The sequence below is a fragment of the Dysidea avara genome, chromosome 13 (assembly GCF_963678975.1).
Source record: "Dysidea avara chromosome 13, odDysAvar1.4, whole genome shotgun sequence".
Lineage (NCBI taxonomy): Eukaryota > Metazoa > Porifera > Demospongiae > Dictyoceratida > Dysideidae > Dysidea > Dysidea avara.
Genome location: NC_089284.1, coordinates 13,943,067 through 13,955,802, shown reverse-complemented (window position 1 = coordinate 13,955,802; position 12,736 = coordinate 13,943,067). Strand labels below are relative to the sequence as shown.

General features: G+C 40.2%; 1 protein-coding gene across 1 annotated transcript in view; it reads right to left on the bottom strand.

Moving 5' to 3' along the window:
- The window catches only part of LOC136242475 (transient receptor potential cation channel subfamily A member 1 homolog), a gene marked incomplete at its 5' end in the record, with an annotated part of 157,819 nt that extends 145,083 nt beyond the window's left edge, over positions 1–12,736 (bottom strand). The window contains 1 exon segment of the mRNA XM_066033906.1: positions 12,699–12,736.

Below are 12,736 nucleotides of genomic sequence, written 5' to 3'. Positions count from 1 at the left end.
TTGAATACAGACCACACCCACATTACAGATAACACAAGTTAACCACTCTATAATGAACCTTACTCCTCTAGGTCTTTAATATATGTCATAATTAGTTATTAAACAACACGATAGCATTAAACCACTTGCAAATCCCTGAGATTCGCCCAACTTGACCTTTTCCAAGAATTCCTTAGGACTCGTCCATCCATTATAATATATGTAGCCACAACATTATGTGTTGCCTAGCCATAATCGAATCTTTCAGGCATGCATATAATGATTCCAGTGGTTACACATGTATTGGCATGGGTGATTACTCGCCTGGAACAGGATATTAGCCTAAAACAGAAGTGTTACATATTAGCTGTAATATGTGCACTTGAGATTGCCTGATATGTATACCCACAGCCCTTGGGCTTTGGGCATACATATCAGGCAAATTCCTCATGCCCATGTTACAGCTACTACTTGTTTGTATATGTAAGCATGCAGAAGATATCTAGCTGTGTTTTGTAGAAAAAACTTCCATTTAAAGTGGCAATACTCAAGCAATTGTGCATGTAGATAGCTAACTAGCTACATCTGCATCTGACTCATCTCAGTAGCTAATACTAATAGTAAGGTTTTGCATCTAATTTGAGAAGCCAATGAGAAAAGAGCTAGCATGTTAGAAGAATGCAACAACAACCAAGGCATATGCTGTAGCTGTGGTCTATATTACAATGACGTTTAAGTAGTTAAACATAGTTAATGTTACACTCAAGCAAGCACGCAGCACAACAACTCTGATCAAACCTGGCGATGATGTGGGGCGTTATCAGGAATATTGGAGGTGCATCAATAAGAGTAGCACATGTGCAGCAATACACACTGCCATGAGTTGTCATCAAAAGAATTTAACCTTCGGGATGGAACAAAACCTCAAAGAAGAACCGCCCCCCACTTCGTCCTGCAGTGGTGCCACTACCAGAGCCAGATCCACCACCAGTGGTCAGCCATCGCCTATCACTAACACCTCACCAGCAGGAACAGCCTCCAGAAAGCAAGACAATCAGACAGCCAACAAATCAACAGCCACCAAGCGTTCTCGTCTAACAAAGAAAGACATCCCAAAGATCATGAAAATAGTCATGGACGCCTTCAGTGAATCCAACACTGACTCAGACAACGAAGTGGAAATACCAACCATGGATGAAGCGGAAGAAGTGCTAGTCTCGCAGGAACAAAGGCACAGCAGGATAGATATGGAATAGTGTACGCTACATGCACTGCATGCACTAATTACTAAATATAGCACTAACACACCTCTACCAAATACAATACTGTAAGGCACCACCATGTTACCCCCCACACACACACATTCCTTAGCACTTATATGCAATACACACCAATCTCCTACTTTCTTTCTTAGCAATAAACCAGATTCCAAAGGGGGATCAGCTTCGCCACGTCAACCAACTAATGGAGACTGCCCAAAAGCAATTAAGCAAACCAACCAACTCTGCCACACAGTCAACAGCCACCACTACACCACCTTTGTACCTTGGGGGAGGATTGCCACCCATTCCAGGAAAACTAGTTTGCCGTATCCAGGATGGCCATTTTATAGATATGGCCAAACTACTCTCTGATAACCTCGAGGCAGCAAATGCCACAGATGCTGATCAATCCAAGGCCGCCAGGCGCAAACAACAAGATGTCACCCATATCATGGACTGGATCCAATGCTTCCGCACTTACATTGCAGTAGTATCCCATGCCAAACCCGAACGCGTTTTAAACCTCATAGCATACTTGAATTTAATAATCAATAGTCAAAGGGGCTTTGAGGATCTTGACTGAGCTTCATACGACTGCCAATCAACAACCTCAACTATACAATGGGGTGTCATGGAAGGTGCGCTATGGAATTTGTCACGCTCTAACAGTGGCACCAGATCATCCAGTTTGAGGTCACATTCATCTGCCTCCTCAACCAAGAAAGTACCTATATACCTGGAATGGAACGAATACCCCTCTGAAGGATGTCCCCACCATAACTGTTGTTATGAACATGTTTGCTATCATTGTATCAACATTCCTGCCATCACTGACAACCGCCATAAGGCCATCCATTGTCCCAACAAAGAAAAGAAGCCAACAAAGCAATCAAGACAATAGCTTGGGCTATATATGTACTCAAAGAAAAGAGAACTTGTTGCACTTAGCATTATAATTTTTTTTAAAATCCTCCACAGCTCACAGTGTTACTTCAAGTTTGTACTACACATTTTTGATCAATCACTTATAAAAAAAATGCATATGTAGATATACATTGAGACTAATAAGGGTGGTATTGCATTATAAGTGATGCAACTTATTTTCTTTAATTGCAGCTCCACTAACTGATTATGGACCACACCTCCTGTCTCACACTTACTCCTCCTGGACATCGGAATGGACATCCTACATGGCAGATGCTTCATACCAAGTTTTATTGGTTCCTCCAGATGCGACAGCTATTACGACTCCTTTACACCACTACAACTGGCATGAATTGTTGAGCACATACCCTGACCAAGCCCTGGTACACCTTTTTATCACTGGTCTTATAAATGATTTCAGAGTTGGCTTCAACAAACCCATATCTCAGCTCCGATCAGCTCATAGGAACCTAATTGGAGCTCTCCAATACCCACAAGTAGTGGACGATTACCTCAAAGCAGAGATCACTGAACATTGCATTGTTGATTCCTTCCACAAGAAAGACATCCTGGCTGCACATGTCAGCCGTTCGGCATCATCCTGAAGAACCACACACTGAGGTTGATCGTTGATCTATCACATAAACCAAAGTTCAACGTCAATGATGGAATCCTTAAGGAGTTGTGCAGTCTCACCTACATCTCAGTGGATATGGCAATTGACCACATAACTAAGTTAGGTTCTGGAGCTCTGCTAGCCAAGATGGATATCAAGAGCACTTTCCGTTTACTGCTAGTGCACCTGGCTGACTGCCACCTGCTACCAATGGAGTGGAACAGGGGAATTTACATTGACACCTGCCTTCCATTTAGCCTTAGGTCAGCTCCCAAGCTGTTCAAAATTCTGGCTGATCTATTTTCATGGTTACTGGATCAGCAAGGAGCATCCCCTACCATTCACTATTTGGATGATTTCCTCATGATGGGACCAGCTGGCAACCCCACATGCTTCAACAACTTGAACATAATGACGGACATAGCCAAGTATCTGGGAATCCCCTTGGCCATGGAAAAACTGGAAAGACCATCTCATTGTCTCACCTTCCTTGGCATTGTTCTTGACATGCAGGAGAAGCAAGCAAGACTGCCTGATGACAAACTGATGCGCATAAAGTGCCAACTCTCTACATGGTTGCACCAAAAGAAGGCAACAAAGATGGAGGTACTTTCATTGGTTGGGTTACTCCAACATGCCAGCAAAATAGTAAGACCAGGCCATAGCTGTGCGGTGGTTTAGGGACCACTACTTCAACACAAAAACACCGAGTTTCACTGTGACAACCAAGGGCTGGTAGCGGCTATTAATAAGAGTTCATTGAAGGATAAAATAGTGATGCACCTCATCAGGTGTTTGTGGTGCTTCACAGCAGTGTTCGACATTCACATCATGGCAGCCCACATAACCGGAATATCCAATAATGCTGCTGACATGCTGTCAAGAAACCAGGCTTCAAAATTCTTAGAGGCCCACCCACAAATGCCAGCCACACCAACACCACTGTCACCATCTATCCTGCGCCTTGTGTCTCCATCAAGGTTGGACTGGACATCCAGGAGTTTCAGAAGACTCTTCAGGAGGACCTACTCAAATGTTCAAAAACATTACTCATCTATTCAAACTAAACCAGACACTCAATAATGTTACACTCTTGTAGATTTGACAAAATAATTTATGTTAAGTACTTCATCTCATGCAGTTAATGCATACTGCTATACCAAACAACCAATAAACAGTGCACATGTAAAATATACCTCAATACAAAAAAAAAACCATTACATATCCGTCCACACGTAGGGTTCCCCTCAGGATGGCATGGACCAAGGTCACAGAAGCAGCTGGACGTCGCTGACCTCGAACACAAGGCAGCAGAATTTCTCACTAGTGGCCTAGCCTTCAACACCAGAACCACTTTCACAGCTGGTCAGCAAAGATTTGCAAACTTTTGCCAGGCCATCAATGTTGCTCCAATCCCAGCCTCACTTCTACTATTCGCCACACACCTGGCAGCTTCCACTATTGCCCACACCACCATCAAAGTATACATCTCCACCATCCAGTACATGCATGTGACAGCAGGACTACATGAAGAATTTAATACTCAACTTACTCCACGGTTTCAACTGACACTGAAAGGTATTCAGAGGAGCCAAGCTACCTCCCACCCTCAAAGAATCTGTCTACCTATCACCTTGGAGATAATGCAATTTATCAATGACTTATTAATACAAGAACCATATTCGTACGATAACATCCAGCCTGCTGCCTGGCATTCTTTGGCTTCCTCAGAATGAGTGAATTCACCGTGCCCAATGATGCTAGCTATGATAGCACATGTCACCTCTCCGCCAAGGACATCTCAGTAGGCAATTGTGATGACCCACAGCTCCTCTGTGTCGAAACAAAACAGTCAAAAATGGACCCCTTCCAAAAGGGGGTCGACATTTATCTTGGTGCAACAGATGCAATGCTCTACCCCATTAAAGCCATACTACCTTACCTAGCAATAAGACCTGATCATCCTAAGAGCCCCCTCTTCATCTTCAAGGATGGCAGCACCCTGACCCACCAGCATTTCAGCAACATCCTGAACACTTTACTCTCTAGACTTGGTTTTGACAGCACTCAGTACAACATCCACAGTTTCCGAATTGGGGCAGCTACTACTGCTAAGCAAGTGAATATTCCGGATACATCCATTCAAATGCTGGGAAGATGGAAGAGTAATGCCTACCAGACATACATTAAAACTCCCCCACAGGAGTTTGCTCACTTCTCAAAGTAACTAACTTCAAGCTACCGATGGCAAGACCACTGAAAGCCACAAGGACAAGCTTCCACTATAGCAGCAATCACAGGCATATAGTTGTTTTATACGTACTGTTCACTATACCTCTCTATACTTTAATATAATGCCTACTCCATATGAATCATGGTGACAGAAGCGCATGGTGGTGTACAGGCCCAGCTGCTTTGTCATAAGGATAAGATTTAATGCTTGGGTGGAAAGCTTACTAAAGTAGTAATCTTTCTATGGCATCAAGTATCAGGAATCAGTGGCAAGGAGCTTCCCTCACCTCTGATCCCTCTGCTCTCACCCAAACAAAAAACACTAAGCTAGCATGTTTGCCCCTCAAGCCTTCCAAAGTTAACAGGTTTTCCCATGCAGCGGTCGAGGCCCTGTACACCAACCAACTCCCCCCCCCCTCCCTTTAATCATAAGATTAAAAGGGGGCCACAACATCAGGATTAGAATACCCAGGACCTGGGTTGACAGGCAGATGTACAGGTTAGTGTCAAACATTAAATGACATTTAAGTAGTTAAACATAGTTAATGTTACACTCAAGCAAGCATGCAGCACAACAACTCTGATCAAACCTGGCGATGACGTGGGGTGTTATCAGGAATATTGTAGATGCATCAGTAAGAGTAACGCATGCGCAGCAATACACACCGCCACACACTGTCATCAAAAGAAGTTAATCCCTCCCACCCCTCCCAAAAAAAGAAGAAAAAAATGTACGTTTACTACTGCATATGCATAATAGTATATGCTTCCTCTCCTTTAGTTTACCCACTGTAGCACCTTCCAGCCAGGACCAACTCAACCACAATTATCACTGTTGCCCATACTATGTATGCACATGTGTGAATTCTCCCTCTGCAGCATGACAGACTAATGGTGCAATCGCACGTTTGTCTAGTGGATGGCCTCATATGCAACAGAACCACCACTCAACCAAGAATTACTGTTACCCATGTACGCATGTGTTTAATTCTCTCCCTGCAGAGTGTCAACCACTGATTACCATGCAGCTGGGTATCTACCCAATGGATTAACTTGCACACCAGAATTCAGCACAGCTGCTGATCCACCATTCATTATGGTACTAGTATTGCTGCCAATATTGGCAAATACTGGCTAGCCATCGCCGCTACAATTTGCACTGGCAGTGCACCATACAGTGCTGCAATAGTTCCTCACTATGCACACTGTATTGCTGCTTACTGCAGCATCTACACTCCTTTCTAGTAGGGAGCGTGACAGTACGGGGCCTCAACCAGGATTACCTCTGCTTTGAATAAGTATTTCATTCTCTCTTCTTTGGGCATCAAGTATCAGGAATCAGTGGCAAGGAGCTTCCCTCACCCCTGATCCCTCTGCTCTCACCCAAGCAAAAAACACTAAGCTAACATGTTTTCCCCTCAAGCCTTCCAAAGTTAACAGGTTTTCCCATGCAGTGGTCGAGGCCCTGTACACCAACCAAACCCCCCTTTAATCATCAGATTAAAAGGGGGCCACAACATCAGGATTAGAATACCCAGGACCTGGATTGACAGGCAGATGTACAGGTGAGTGTCCAACATTAATCACACTATTCTGTTTGATTTTTTTGATTATGACTTTACAATACTGCATACAGTTGTAGTACATACAATCAATGGTGTTGTAATAACAAATATATAAAATATTGGAGGTACAGTACTGAAAGGTCTGCTAGCTCTGGGCTGGTAGCCATTAAAAGAAAAATAATTACTTACAATAGTTAAATTACTTACTTATAAAAATTACATTAAACAGCAGAGTGTTGGAGCATCTATTACACGGGCATACAAAATGATACGTATGTGCAAGGGTTATCATGTCTGAAGTTACATTTAAAAATGTGCTAGTCTTGTTAGATAGATAAATCAATTGGGGATAGGGTGTGGATTCTATTGAAGAAGAAATGTCTACTTATATTACTACTGTTCTGAAGTTGATTCATTTTACCACTTGTGGAAGACCTAGTAGTTCCATTAGCAAAGGTGATGTAGTTTGTGATAACAAGGAAACAGAGGGAAGTATGACTTCAGCATAATACATAAGTTCAAAGGCATACATTAAGGGTAGCAAATTGAGTCCATCAAATCTATATTGGAGCTGTTATCATTTAATTTGTTGCTCTTCTTTATACTTGTTCAAGAATTGTAATATTCTTGATAAGTTTGGTCTCTGTTTGAAGTGGTCAATAATTAGATGTCCCAGTTCAGGTGACAATGCTGCCATTAAATTCTTTTAAAATGGGTATTTTAACCATAATAAGTTATTAACAGTTGAACAACAAAAGCATTATTTCATGCATTGAAGGTGGCACTCAAGCAATAATGCAAACCCTTACAAAGCTAGGATGTTTGTGGTTGTAATGTTTCAAACCTGATTATAACACTTGAAAGAACTAACTCCTCAAACTGCTGGGTTACTACTGTTGTTATAAGTAACTAAATCCGCATCTACATAGAAGACTTCAGTAACAAAGCTCACTGTCTCATGATTACTGACCTAGCCAGCTAAATGGTCTCACATCTTCAAAATTACATGCCACAGATCATCAAAATTTAGTACAGGCATCAGGAAAGTGCATCTCTAAAAGGCTACAGAGAGATTTTTCGAGATATTTGTTTCCAGGGAATTCTATGTTGAGCCCACGGATATGTATTTTCTTATACACCCATACATAAAGAGAACTCTGTCACATTGTTCTACAAAGTAAGAAATGTTTGTAACTCAAACGGTTAAGCGACACGTTGTTCCATTGTAGAAAAATCAGATGAAGCAGGCTATAGTTTATGCCGCATGTATCCTTGAAAAGAAATCACACTATCCTAACGTACATAGATAGGGTTAGATTGTTTGGATACAATAACCCTCACTAGAATAGAAGTTATTAGTAACAAAACAGGAACTTGCTAAATGGGAATTGTACGGTTTCACACAATTACATTAACACCACCTTAATTCAGTATTTCTTTTCCTTTTTTAAAATAATATAATATTTGCAGTGAATTTACCTGCCAGGTAAAGCAGCCCATATATATATATATTAAAGGTAAACAAAATTTCCCTATAGCCATTCCTTTCTGTGGAGAAAGTTTGCACTATTTTCTGTAATGCAAAGTAGCTACACCTAACCAAGCATATACTTATGAGATAATGATCAATAACCAATACACTATATATCATTTAAGCTGATAGCTACCAAGAATGAGTAGCTATAGTAGCAACACACTTAAACTTGTGACATGATGATGGAATATTTTACTTAATATATACCTAGCTATTTGAGAAAGCATAATTTACACGTTATCTACCTAACAGTGGTTAAGAATTGAATAACAAGTATATAACACCAAACATGCCATTTCCTCCAATGCCATGCACTGTATGTACAACAGGGCTGCCAAGAGAAATCTGGGGGCCCAGGGAAGTAAGGAAAAGTCGGCAATCCTATATATTTTTAACCATGTATATAGTGATAAAATATATATTATATGCGAGAATGAAAAATCCTCTGTCGCATTGACTACATAAGGCTGAAGCCAAAGCAGACATGGCAAAGAAAAGTATAAAAAATAAAATTAAAAATAAAATGCACACAATTACAATAAAATTAATTTGGATATGGGCATAGCATATTCTTCGGAGAAGAGCTGATGGCGATGGCTGCTGCTTTTTTCAGTACTCTTTTGCAGTGTGAAAATAGTTGGTTTATTATGTTCTTCATAGCACTGATGCTCTCTCTAAGATAATGGCCAAGACAGTAAATTTCCACTGCGTGGTACTTAGAGAAAAGATCCATACCTAATTATATACAGTTCATTATTGCTATGTATATTAGGGATCATGAAGATTTGGGCTTTTCTGGCCAAAATATCACCCTAAAACCATTCTCACAATACCTTCATGGCACCTTTGGCAGTATTGGTTAGGTATACCCAAGCCAAATAGCACCTTCAGCATGACCTGAAATGTTTGCTACAACTATTGAAAAAAATTAGTTAACGGATTTTCTACTGATTGGCTGCTTGTCTAACTTACTAATACCTTTGGACAAGCATAACTCAATAATGGCTAAGACTATGGGTTTGATTTTTTTCACTGTTTGATGTCACTTCAGCCCAATGCGTGCCTTTGGCATACCATAATATGTACAATGTATGCTTCATGGACTTACCTGTGTCCTCTTTTGTGTCCCATTTATCTTAGTTGACAGTGCAAGGTATTGATTCATGGTAGTGTCGCATGATGGCTTCCCTATGTTTGATGGGAATCGTCCAAGTTTTCCATTGTGACTGGATTGATTGCAGATGTGGAGGTCCTAGTGTTCTTTGCTTGTAATGCTGTGTAACAGGCTGAACAGAGCTGAAAACAAAGCGTAATGGCCACTTTGCTAATTCAGTAATTTATAGTTGCATGGGGTGCATGTTCAGACAAAAACAGTAATCCTGGTGCCATTCCTTCTGCTCTAACGTGGTATGCGTGGGTTCAACAGTCATAATAATGTTACAAAAAGGTAAACAAACAAAACTTAAATAGAATTTTAAGTTTGATTAGGGATCATAAAAACAATAAAAGTAGTAAAACAAGGGAGGTCTGAAGATATACTATTGGACATTTAATCCCTAATTTAGTAATAGGTATAGACTAGTAGGGAATTAATGTCCACTAGTGTATCTTAAGGTGTAGGTTACCTCTCTTGTTTCACTAATTTTTATTTCTACAATTCCCAATCAAACTTAAAATTCTTAATTCTTGTTGACCTTAAAATTCCTTATACTTGTTACACAGAAGTTGATCCAGGGGCCGGGGGGAATGGGGTGGCTATCCACCCACCATGCATGACCTTGCAGTCACTCAGACATGTAATATTTACTAAAATGAATCTGTAATCAAAATGCTGATCGTGAATAACACTCTTTCATTATTATGTTAGTGTATATACCTTGTCAATATGAGCTAAATCCCTACAATGCATGCCAATCAGATTCCAACGCTATCCAGTCTATCGTTTGTATTAATGAATTTATCTACGATGATGGACAACATTAGCTACCACCAGACAAAGGAGTCCTTGAAGGAAAATGAGGTTTGCTTTCAATTTTTATCTTCATATACCATTATTCTTTTATAACTGCCAGCAAACCACCCTAGGGCTGTGGCATAATGCAACTGCATCAAAATTGGTAAAATTTTACAGTTGGCTATTTCAGCAAGTAGTATAGGGAAATAGCTTTTTAAGTGTAATGTTTCTTCCTGTGGGAATGTGATTAGTAGAAGATGATACATAATTCACATTTACTTATTCAATCTAAACTAGCATCTCCTACATATCACATACAACAGAGAAGAATGTGTAGTATGTGTACAGGTGTTACAGGTGATTTATTTGTTTTAACCACTGGCGTTAACTCATGATCAGCCTTTACTGGGATTACAGAATACATGATATGTGTACAAGAGCTATCATGCTACCATGTGCTTCACTGTACAAGTTAGATGACATTGTCAGTTCTTTCCCTGATGTAAATACTAAGACATTCAGGACTCTCAGCTTAAAATCTGGATCAGCCACCCACTATGGTTTATTTCTGGATCAGTGCCTGTTGTAACCCTAAAACCAGCCTCACAATACCTTCAAAGCATCTTAGTAGTATTGCTAAGCCCAAAAGTGCCTTCAGTACAACCTCACTACAAAAAACTCAATCAAGGGCATACGTAGCAAACATGTATAATGGGCCAAATTTGTATCATAATTATGTGTTCGCAGAAATATGTCAAATATGTCAAATAGGTCAAATTTGTGATTACAGCACATCATGATCACATATGATGGGCATGGTATGGCATTTGCTTCAGTAGCACATACATAATTATTTGCTACTTGATTACATATGTGCACAATTAATGCACAAATGTATAGCAAAAAGGTTGACTATACTGTATGTGTTTCTCCTGTGATAGGATAGTGCACAAAAGCAAATTTTGCTATGCCTGAAACATTGCAAAAAAGTTTCTAGGAAATTTTACAACTTTTTTATTCAGTGGAATTTTCTAAAGATTGACTGCCTGACTGACTGACTGATGTCTTCAGCGTAATGCACCTATCAATGTCAATCCCCACCTCCCCCACACTACTGGGAATTAGACATCTACATTTGCTTCACCCTGGGGCTTTTGACAGCGGCAGTTTGCTGAACCAAAAGTTACAATAATAGGTAGCTAAATCAAATCCCCTAAAGAAATCCCTGGGGACATGGTGGGGGTTTGACAAGCTTCTTAGCCCCAGTACTGGGCAGTTTGACACCAGACTTTGTGAAACTCCCTGTATTGCCCTAGCTACCCTACCCGGGAGTGGGGCATAACATTGATAGGTGCACTACTCAATAACAGCTATAGCTATGACTACAGGCTTGATTTTTTTACTGTTAGATGTCGTTTCAGCTGGACAGGTGCCTTTTGGCATACCACAGTATGTACAATGCATGCTTCATGGACTTACGTACCTGTGTCCCATTTATCTTTGTTGACAGCGCAAGGATGTCAATTCGCGGTAGTGCAGCATGATAGCTTCCCTATGTCTAATGGGTGAGTTTTATTTTAATTTACTGGACAGACAGTATCTAATGCGTCCATGGGACCAGCCCAAAAGAATACATTACAATTATATTTGCTATAAAGAATCAATCAAGAGTCAAGTTAATTATTGCTTGCAGCTTGGATTTAAACAGAGAGGTAGAGTGTTACTTTCAATCAAGTCACTAGGTATTCTGTTAATTGTGACTAGATTGATTGCAGAGGTCCTTCTCCTAGTGTTTTTCATTTGTAATGCTGTGTAATGGGCTGAACATTGCTGAAAACGAAGTGCAATGGCCACTTTTCAGCTATAAGTCACTAGGTCTAAGTCCTTGTTAGGTAATCCTAAGGCTGCAGCACATGTTGCTGTCAGACCTTCAGTGCTGGTTACTGTAAAGCACTAATAACAATAACTTCGCTATTTCAGTAATTGATGGTTGGGGCGCGCGTTCAGACGAAAACGATAAACCTGGTGCCATACTTTCTTTTTTTGATGTGATTTAATAATAAGCCTGGCGCCATTCTTTCCTCTAATGCGGTATGTGTGGGTTCAGCAGTCATAATAATGTTTTTAAAACTACAAGTAGCTATAAGGAAAAACATTATTAAGGGATTTTAAGAATCATAGAAGTGAAACAAGGGAGTCGCTCACATATTGAATGTCCACTAGTAGGTTATATCTTCAGATGTAGCTATAGGCGACCTCCTTGTTACTTTTTTATTTCATGATCCCTATAAATCAAACCTAAAATCTTAACTTTTTCTTATTTCTTACAGCTACTTGTAGCTATAATAAATAGACAAAGCAGCACACTCAGCATGCACATGCTGTGCATGGGGCATGTTTCCTAGAAATTTACTGCTGATAATGCTATAGGCGCATTTTGAGTCAGTTTTAGTTTCCCATTAGCTACACTGCACAAGACTCTGCACTAAGTCAAGACATGCGCATTATAGTATACGTATACATTTTTTACAAACTCTAATGGTATCATGTCAGTTAAATGACAGAATAAATGGTTTAGTATATAGCGTGGCTAGGCTGTACAGTTCAATGAGATTATAGTACTGTGACTAACCTCCACAGTGACTCAGTCAAATGCTTCAATGTCTATAG